Source organism: Trematomus bernacchii, unplaced genomic scaffold (genome assembly GCF_902827165.1).
Source record: "Trematomus bernacchii unplaced genomic scaffold, fTreBer1.1, whole genome shotgun sequence".
NCBI lineage: Eukaryota > Metazoa > Chordata > Actinopteri > Perciformes > Nototheniidae > Trematomus > Trematomus bernacchii.
In genome coordinates, this window is record NW_022987772.1 from 195558 (window position 1) to 203982 (window position 8425).

The window sequence follows — 8425 nt, forward strand, 5'->3', positions numbered from 1 at the left end:
CCTTACGAAACATTTATAAAAAATGTTTCTTCTTAGATAAACATATTTTTGGACCAATCTAAAACTGTTAAGTATTTTTTTTTTGACAACATTAATTCTATAATTAAGATTTAAAGTAAATAAATAATATTCTACACACTTCAACTCGACTAACTCAAATCCCTATTGTAGAAGAAGAGACGAGAAGCAAGGCCACCTCGACTGAGGATTCTCCGGAGCCTGAAGCCAACACTTGCTGTGTGTTCAGGTTCAATACTCCACCTTGGGTCAATGGAAAGATACATAATAATAATATTAACTTTTTTAGTATAATTAACCTTTAGTTAACCTTTTATTCAGATTGTGGTGTTTAACTATTCTCCCTCCTGATTTCAAAAGAAGAACCTATGGAGCTTTTCAATGGGAGTCCTAGGCTCCTTTTGAACCTAGGTGGCGTTGTCCCCTATAACAAATACAAAACATATTGTAGTTTTAATTTAATTTTAGTTTGGTTTCCATACAGATTTAGACAGAGCTTCAAGTGGTGTGCAGGCAACCATTTTGAGATGTTAGCCAGACAATCAAAGATTAGTGTAGCAACCTGGGTTTTTAGAGAGACAAAAAAACAAAACAGTTGTTATCATGTATTCAATAAGCATTCATTCTGATCGATGAAGGAGTAAAATGTAGCAATGGGCAGAAAGAAAAAGTCAATTTGGGGGATATCAGACCAGTGCCCCTTCCTCTGCCAGTGGGTCTGGGTGTTTGGTGAAGGAGTCGGCTATGAGCAGCAGGAGCAGAAGTATTAGCTGGAGTAATCCAAGTCTCAGAGAGAGCAAGGAAATCAAGGGATTGCTGGGGAGTAAAGCCAGAGATGAACTCAGTCTTGTGAGTAGCTGACTGGCAGTTCCACAGGCCTCCTGTCACAAGGTGTTGGATATGCGTGGATTGGGTGGGATCGATAAGAGATGAGAGGATATGGATGTTAGAATATGGTCGAGGCCTATAATATACGAGAAGACACAGAAACAAAGAGTAGACACAAATCTGAGTTAGGAAAGATAAGAGAAAGCACAAAGAAACGTAGCCTTATCAGTGTTGAATTTGCCTCCATTTAGCATCCCACTACCCCTAGGACAGTTTGTAAGATGAGCAGCAGATTTACTCAACAAGGCACAACCTTGCACAGTAAGGGAACTTTTAGTCTGACTGGAACACACATTTTTCATCAGTCTAGCCCACCAGGCGGGTTTACATTCAGCTCAAGGAAACAGGTGTGAACATTAAGTTTGAATGTGCGTGTGTGTGTGTGTGTGTGTGTGTGTGTGTGTGTGTGTGTGTGTGTGTGTGTGTGTGTGTGTGTGTGTGTGTGTGTGTGTGTGTGTGTGTGTGTGTGTGTGTGTGTGTGTCAATTACAGGAAGAGACTCACATGTTTTCTGAGGGCAGGAGTTTTGCATTCAAACATATCTCATGTTCTCTTTCGGTATCATGATCACAAGATAACCAAGGGAAAATACCACTCCTTCCAAACTATTGGAAATAGATATCTGCATGTTCAACATGGATTCTTTTTCTAATTATTTCCTGATGAAATGTAATATGTAGCCTTACGAAACATTTATAAAAAATGTTTCTTCTTAGATAAACATATTTTTGGACCAATCTAAAACTGTTAAGTATTTTTTTTTTGACAACATTAATTCTATAATTAAGATTTAAAGTAAATAAATAATATTCTACACACTTCAACTCGACTAACTCAAATCCCTATTGTAGAAGAAGAGACGAGAAGCAAGGCCACCTCGACTGAGGATTCTCCGGAGCCTGAAGCCAACACTTGCTGTGTGTTCAGGTTCAATACTCCACCTTGGGTCAATGGAAAGATACATAATAATAATATTAACTTTTTTAGTATAATTAACCTTTAGTTAACCTTTTATTCAGATTGTGGTGTTTAACTATTCTCCCTCCTGATTTCAAAAGAAGAACCTATGGAGCTTTTCAATGGGAGTCCTAGGCTCCTTTTGAACCTAGGTGGCGTTGTCCCCTATAACAAATACAAAACATATTGTAGTTTTAATTTAATTTTAGTTTGGTTTCCATACAGATTTAGACAGAGCTTCAAGTGGTGTGCAGGCAACCATTTTGAGATGTTAGCCAGACAATCAAAGATTAGTGTAGCAACCTGGGTTTTTAGAGAGACAAAAAAACAAAACAGTTGTTATCATTTATTCAATAAGCATTCATTCTGATGGATGAAGGAGTAAAATGTAGCAATGGGCAGAAAGAAAAAGTCAATTTGGGGGATATCAGACCAGTGCCCCTTCCTCTGCCAGTGGGTCTGGGTGTTTGGTGAAGGAGTCGGCTATGAGCAGCAGGAGCAGAAGTATTAGCTGGAGTAATCCAAGTCTCAGAGAGAGCAAGGAAATCAAGGGATTGCTGGGGAGTAAAGCCAGAGATGAACTCAGTCTAGTGAGTAGCTGACTGGCAGTTTCAGAGGCCTCCTGTCACAAGGTGTTGGATATGCGTGGATTGGGTGGGATCGATAAGAGATGAGAGGATATGGATGTTAGAATATGGTCGAGGCCTATAATATACGAGAAGACACAGAAACAAAGAGTAGACACAAATCTGAGTTAGGAAAGATAAGAGAAAGCACAAAGAAACGTAGCCTTATCAGTGTTGAATTTGCCTCCATTTAGCATCCCACTACCCCTAGGACAGTTTGTAAGATGAGCAGCAGATTTACTCAACAAGGCACAACCTTGCACAGTAAGGGAACTTTTAGTCTGACTGGAACACACATTTTTCATCAGTCTAGCCCACCAGGCGGGTTTACATTCAGCTCAAGGAAACAGGTGTGAACATTAAGTTTGAATGTGCGTGTGTGTGTGTGTGTGTGTGTGTGTGTGTGTGTGTGTGTGTGTGTGTGTGTGTGTGTGTGTGTGTGTGTGTGTGTGTGTGTGTGTGTGTGTGTGTGTGTGTGTGTGTGTGTGTGTGTGTGTGTCAATTACAGGAAGAGACTCACATGTTTTCTGAGGGCAGGAGTTTTGCATTCAAACATATCTCATGTTCTCTTTCGGTATCATGATCACAAGATAACCAAGGGAAAATACCACTCCTTCCAAACTATTAGAAATAGATATCTGCATGTTCAACATGGATTCTTTTTCTAATTATTTCCTGATGAAATGTAATATGTAGCCTTACGAAACATTTATAAAAAATGTTTCTTCTTAGATAAACATATTTTTGGACCAATCTAAAACTGTTAAGTATTTTTTTTTTGACAACATTAATTCTATAATTAAGATTTAAAGTAAATAAATAATATTCTACACACTTCAACTCGACTAACTCAAATCCCTATTGTAGAAGAAGAGACGAGAAGCAAGGCCACCTCGACTGAGGATTCTCCGGAGCCTGAAGCCAACACTTGCTGTGTGTTCAGGTTCAATACTCCACCTTGGGTCAATGGAAAGATACATAATAATAATATTAACTTTTTTAGTATAATTAACCTTTAGTTAACCTTTTATTCAGATTGTGGTGTTTAACTATTCTCCCTCCTGATTTCAAAAGAAGAACCTATGGAGCTTTTCAATGGGAGTCCTAGGCTCCTTTTGAACCTAGGTGGCGTTGTCCCCTATAACAAATACAAAACATATTGTAGTTTTAATTTAATTTTAGTTTGGTTTCCATACAGATTTAGACAGAGCTTCAAGTGGTGTGCAGGCAACCATTTTGAGATGTTAGCCAGACAATCAAAGATTAGTGTAGCAACCTGGGTTTTTAGAGAGACAAAAAAACAAAACAGTTGTTATCATGTATTCAATAAGCATTCATTCTGATCGATGAAGGAGTAAAATGTAGCAATGGGCAGAAAGAAAAAGTCAATTTGGGGGATATCAGACCAGTGCCCCTTCCTCTGCCAGTGGGTCTGGGTGTTTGGTGAAGGAGTCGGCTATGAGCAGCAGGAGCAGAAGTATTAGCTGGAGTAATCCAAGTCTCAGAGAGAGCAAGGAAATCAAGGGATTGCTGGGGAGTAAAGCCAGAGATGAACTCAGTCTAGTGAGTAGCTGACTGGCAGTTCCACAGGCCTCCTGTCACAAGGTGTTGGATATGCGTGGATTGGGTGGGATCGATAAGAGATGAGAGGATATGGATGTTAGAATATGGTCGAGGCCTATAATATACGAGAAGACACAGAAACAAAGAGTAGACACAAATCTGAGTTAGGAAAGATAAGAGAAAGCACAAAGAAACGTAGCCTTATCAGTGTTGAATTTGCCTCCATTTAGCCTCCCACTACCCCTAAAGGACAGTTTGTAAGATGAGCAGCAGATTTACTCAACAAGGCACAACCTCGCACAGTAAGGGAACTTTTAGTCTGACTGGAACACGCATTTTTCATCAGTCTAGCCCACCAGGCGGGTTTACATTCAGCTCAAGGAAACAGGTGTGAACATTAAGTTTGAATGTGCGTGTGTGTGTGTGTGTGTGTGTGTGTGTGTGTGTGTGTGTGTATGTGTGTGTGTGTGTGTGTGTGTGTGTGTGTGTGTGTGTGTGTGTGTGTGTGTGTGTGTGTGTGTGTGTGTGTGTGTGTGTGTGTGTGTGTGTGTGTGTGTGTGTGTGTGTGTGTGTGTGTGTGTGTGTGTGTGTGTGTCAATTACAGGAAGAGACTCACATGTTTTCTGAGGGCAGGAGTTTTGCATTCAAACATATCTCATGTTCTCTTTCGGTATCATGATCACAAGATAACCAAGGGAAAATACCACTCCTTCCAAACTATTAGAAATAGATATCTGCATGTTCAACATGGATTCTTTTTCTAATTATTTCCTGATGAAATGTAATATGTAGCCTTACGAAACATTTATAAAAAATGTTTCTTCTTAGATAAATATATTTTTGGACCAATCTAAAACTGTTAAGTATTTTTTTTTTAACAACATTAATTCTATAATTAAGATTTAAAGTAAATAAATAATATTCTACACACTTCAACTCGACTAACTCAAATCCCTATTGTAGAAGAAGAGACGAGAAGCAAGGCCACCTCGACTGAGGATTCTCCGGAGCCTGAAGCCAACACTTGCTGTGTGTTCAGGTTCAATACTCCACCTTGGGTCAATGGAAAGATACATAATAATAATATTTACTTTTTTAGTATAATTAAACTTTAGTTAACCTTTTATTCAGATTGTGGTTTTTAACTATTCTCCCTCCTGATTTCAAAAGAAGAACCCATGGAGCTTTTCAATGGGAGTCCTAGGCTCCTTTTGAACCTAGGTGGCGTTGTCCCCTATAACAAATACAAAAAAACAAAACAGTTGTTATCATGTATTCAATAAGCATTCATTCTGATGGATGAAGGCGTAAAATGTAGCAATGGGCAGAAAGAAAAAGTAAATTTGAGGGATATCAGACCAGTGCCCCTTCCTCTGCCAGTGGGTCTGGGTGTTTGGTGAAGGAGTCGGCTATGAGCAGCAGGAGCAGAAGTATTAGCTGGAGTAATCCAAGTCTCAGAGAGAGCAAGGAAATCAAGGGATTGCTGGGGGGTAAAGCCAGAGATGAACTCAGTCTAGTGAGTAGCTGACTGGCAGTTCCACAGGCCTCCTGTCACAAGGTGTTGGATATGCGTGGATTGGGTGGGATCGATAAGAGATGAGAGGATATGGATGTTAGAATATGGTCGAGGCCTATAATATACGAGAAGACACAGAAACAAAGAGTAGACACAAATCTGAGTTAGGAAAGATAAGAGAAAGCACAAAGAAACGTAGCCTTATCAGTGTTGAATTTGCCTCCATTTAGCCTCCCACTACCCCTAAAGGACAGTTTGTAAGATGAGCAGCAGATTTACTCAACAAGGCACAACCTCGCACAGTAAGGGAACTTTTAGTCTGACTGGAACACGCATTTTTCATCAGTCTAGCCCACCAGGCGGGTTTACATTCAGCTCAAGGAAACAGGTGTGAACATTAAGTTTGAATGTGCGTGTGTGTGTGTGTGTGTGTGTGTGTGTGTGTGTGTGTGTGTGTGTGTGTGTGTGTGTGTGTGTGTGTGTGTGTGTGTGTGTGTGTGTGTGTGTGTGTGTGTGTGTGTGTGTGTGTGTGTGTGTGTGTGTGTGTGTGTGTGTGTGTGTGTGTGTGTCAATTACAGGAAGAGACTCACATGTTTTCTGAGGGCAGGAGTTTTGCATTCAAACATATCTCATGTTCTCTTTCGGTATCATGATCACAAGATAACCAAGGGAAAATACCACTCCTTCCAAACTATTAGAAATAGATATCTGCATGTTCAACATGGATTCTTTTTCTAATTATTTCCTGATGAAATGTAATATGTAGCCTTACGAAACATTTATAAAAAATGTTTCTTCTTAGATAAATATATTTTTGGACCAATCTAAAACTGTTAAGTATTTTTTTTTTAACAACATTAATTCTATAATTAAGATTTAAAGTAAATAAATAATATTCTACACACTTCAACTCGACTAACTCAAATCCCTATTGTAGAAGAAGAGACGAGAAGCAAGGCCACCTCGACTGAGGATTCTCCGGAGCCTGAAGCCAACACTTGCTGTGTGTTCAGGTTCAATACTCCACCTTGGGTCAATGGAAAGATACATAATAATAATATTTACTTTTTTAGTATAATTAAACTTTAGTTAACCTTTTATTCAGATTGTGGTTTTTAACTATTCTCCCTCCTGATTTCAAAAGAAGAACCCATGGAGCTTTTCAATGGGAGTCCTAGGCTCCTTTTGAACCTAGGTGGCGTTGTCCCCTATAACAAATACAAAACATATTGTAGTTTTAATTTAATTTTAGTTTGGTTTCCATACAGATTTAGACAGAGCTTCAAGTGGTGTGCAGGCAACCATTTTGAGATGTTAGCCAGACAATCAAAGATTAGTGTAGCAACCTGGATTTTTAGAGAGACAAAAAAACAAAACAGTTGTTATCATGTATTCAATAAGCATTCATTCTGATGGATGAAGGCGTAAAATGTAGCAATGGGCAGAAAGAAAAAGTAAATTTGAGGGATATCAGACCAGTGCCCCTTCCTCTGCCAGTGGGTCTGGGTGTTTGGTGAAGGAGTCGGCTATGAGCAGCAGGAGCAGAAGTATTAGCTGGAGTAATCCAAGTCTCAGAGAGAGCAAGGAAATCAAGGGATTGCTGGGGGGTAAAGCCAGAGATGAACTCAGTCTAGTGAGTAGCTGACTGGCAGTTTCAGAGGCCTCCTGTCACAAGGTGTTGGATATGCGTGGATTGGGTGGGAATCGATAAGAGATGAGAGGATATGGATGTTAGAATATGGTCGAGGCCTATAATATACGAGAAGACACAGAAACAAAGAGTAGACACAAATCTGAGTTAGGAAAGATAAGAGAAAGCACAAAGAAACGTAGCCTTATCAGTGTTGAATTTGCCTCCATTTAGCCTCCCACTACCCCTAAAGGACAGTTTGTAAGATGAGCAGCAGATTTACTCAACAAGGCACAACCTCGCACAGTAAGGGAACTTTTAGTCTGACTGGAACACGCATTTTTCATCAGTCTAGCCCACCAGGCGGGTTTACATTCAGCTCAAGGAAACAGGTGTGAACATTAAGTTTGAATGTGCGTGTGTGTGTGTGTGTGTGTGTGTGTGTGTGTGTGTGTGTGTATGTGTGTGTGTGTGTGTGTGGTGTGTGTGTGTGTGTGTGTGTGTGTGTGTGTGTGTGTGTGTGTGTGTGTGTGTGTGTGTGTGTGTGTGTGTGTGTGTGTGTGTGTGTGTGTGTGTGTGTGTCAATTACAGGAAGAGACTCACATGTTTTCTGAGGGCAGGAGTTTTGCATTCAAACATATCTCATGTTCTCTTTCGGTATCATGATCACAAGATAACCAAGGGAAAATACCACTCCTTCCAAACTATTAGAAATAGATATCTGCATGTTCAACATGGATTCTTTTTCTAATTATTTCCTGATGAAATGTAATATGTAGCCTTACGAAACATTTATAAAAAATGTTTCTTCTTAGATAAACATATTTTTGGACCAATCTAAAACTGTTAAGTATTTTTTTTTTGACAACATTAATTCTATAATTAAGATTTAAAGTAAATAAATAATATTCTACACACTTCAACTCGACTAACTCAAATCCCTATTGTAGAAGAAGAGACGAGAAGCAAGGCCACCTCGACTGAGGATTCTCCGGAGCCTGAAGCCAACACTTGCTGTGTGTTCAGGTTCAATACTCCACCTTGGGTCAATGGAAAGATACATAATAATAATATTAACTTTTTTAGTATAATTAACCTTTAGTTAACCTTTTATTCAGATTGTGGTGTTTAACTATTCTCCCTCCTGATTTCAAAAGAAGAACCTATGGAGCTTTTCAATGGGAGTCCTAGGCTCCTTTTGAACCTAGGTGGCGTTGTCCTCTATAAC